This window comes from Eptatretus burgeri, unplaced genomic scaffold (assembly GCF_056783735.1).
Source record: "Eptatretus burgeri isolate ZD-2024b unplaced genomic scaffold, Ebu_testis_v1 Ebu_testis_scaffold_2081, whole genome shotgun sequence".
NCBI lineage: Eukaryota > Metazoa > Chordata > Myxini > Myxiniformes > Myxinidae > Eptatretus > Eptatretus burgeri.
Window position 1 is genome coordinate 1 of NW_028224029.1, and position 2,121 is coordinate 2,121.

Consider the following 2,121-nt stretch of genomic DNA (forward strand, 5'->3'; position numbering starts at 1 on the left):
CTTGCTCTCTCTCTCTCTCTCTCTCTCTCTCTCTCTCTCTCTCTCTTGCTCTCTCTCTCTCTGTCTCTCTCTCTCTCTTGCTCTCTCTCTCTTGCTCTCTCTCTCTCTCTCTCTTGCTCTCGCTTCACAGACTTGGTTCCCACAATACAATCAATTCTAGACCTTAACTCCAGTGAACAGAATGAGAGTCGAAGGTGCCAGAAGCTGCAGTCTCAAAAGCTGCGGCGGCGGCCTGACACCTGCTTTGCCTTTCATCCAGATGTGAGCCCTGGGTTTTGCCTTTTGGGGATGATGTCCATGCATAGAAATCAAAAACATGTGTTGCATCTCAAACCAAATGTTTCATTTTGTGTACGATTTCAGGAAAAAGCAGCCGAATGTGTTGGAACCTCAACTGCAGTCCCATCTCTTCTGCTCCTCACTACGCTTTTCTTGCTTGCCAGCCAGCTATCTTCCCTGTGATGACCCAAGCCTAAAGGCAAAACTCAAAGCCATGGACAGCACTATATGACGAATGAACTTTGCGTGGTTGTACCCACGTGTTTTAAAGCCACGTTTCCGCATGGTTGTGGTGCATACAATCTGCAACCAGCTGACAAAACTTCAGTATGGTGACAGGTCACCAATGGGTTAAAACGATTTCCAATGTACACCAGGCATATCCATCTGTCAGGTACACTTACTTGGCAGATGCTTGCTAATATAATGAACTAAACTGCAAATTGCAGTTTGTATTGCTGTGTCAGCAGGAGAGCGATTTAGTTGATGGGAGAGGGAAAATAGAAGCTGCAGGGAGATGATATTGGAAGAATGAAGGCAGCGTTTGCATGATGAATCTTGATGTCAAATTGTGCAATTTTGTTTGTTATTTTTCTGAAAAGTCAGCACAGCATGAATGGGAGTGTGAAATTATGGAAACCTTGTGATTGAAGAAATGAATATGTCGATTAAACTTGAGCCATTAAATTGTGTTTAAGTCACGGACATCAAATCAGATTCAAGAGATAACTCCCCAACAATTCAGCTCAATTTAAAAAAAAAAAAAAAAAAAAAAAAAAATCAAAATCCACCGAAACTGCACCTGTTGAGCAATGTTCATTGCATCCTCCGTCAATCATCCTCAGTCTCCACAGGAAGTTCAACTTTAACACCCTTGGCCTTTGAAACTAATGGAGGTTGGAAGTGCAGAGTCATAAGCCCACTGTTTACAAACCTTTAATGTACTGTCAATAGAGATGACAGCACAAGATCTGAAGTTGGTGTCACAAACGCAAACAACCAAACTTGCACAGAAAAGCAATTGGGGAAAAAGAAAGAAAAGACAACTACACTAGCAAACAAACCCTCTGTACATGAGCCAAGTGCAGAAAATGACCGGCAGAAAGACGAATATAAATTAATCTCATCAGCCGTGGGAGAACCTCAGTTTTCAAGTATTACAAAACAAGAACAAAACTACAAGAGAAAAGGCATAAGAAAAGTCAGGAAAAAAGTAAATAAAAAGGTGTGTATAAGACATTGGGAGTGGCACATGGAATAAAACGGCAATGAACAGGAGTTACTGGGATGGAGGGAGCATGGGCAGAGAAGGCATTGAGGATCAGAATATATGTGTGAGAGAGACAGAGACAGAGACAAAAATGAAGATAACTTGTCTACAGCTGTACATCCTACAAAATACAAGGCAGCCAGACCCAAACACCATGCACTGATTTATATAAAGACAAACTCGGATGAGGAATGGACAAATAGACAAGACAAAGAAAAAGATGAGGGCAGACAAAAACAAGGAATATGTTCCAGTCAAAACAAAAATTATCAAAGAAGAGCTGTGGTCATATTGGTTAAATCAGACACGATTGTGTCCAGAAGGTAACAAACAAATAAGTCAGAGATGCAACCAACCAGAAAGACTGGTTGACAGGCAAGGCATGACCTGGTGATTTAGTCTCATGTAACCACAGGTGATGAGCTGTGTTGCCTGGGTCTACATCTCAACTCTATGAGAAAAGGGACATCTATAAAGAGGGTTCCAAGACACAGGGTCTTCGTGGTGCAAACTATAAATATTGAGTTTTATTTCCCATTTGTTGTTGCTGTGAAGAATGCACCACTCTTGAG

The 2,121-nt window shown here is 41.6% G+C and overlaps 1 long non-coding RNA gene across 1 annotated transcript; it reads left to right on the forward strand.

Moving 5' to 3' along the window:
* The first annotated feature begins 71 nt into the window (after positions 1 to 71).
* On the forward strand, positions 72 to 966 carry LOC147006837 (uncharacterized). Its single transcript, XR_015054578.1, has 2 exons — positions 72 to 261; positions 364 to 966. It is a non-coding gene; the product is annotated as an uncharacterized LOC147006837 (long non-coding RNA).
* Positions 967 to 2,121: the final 1,155 nt, after the last annotated feature.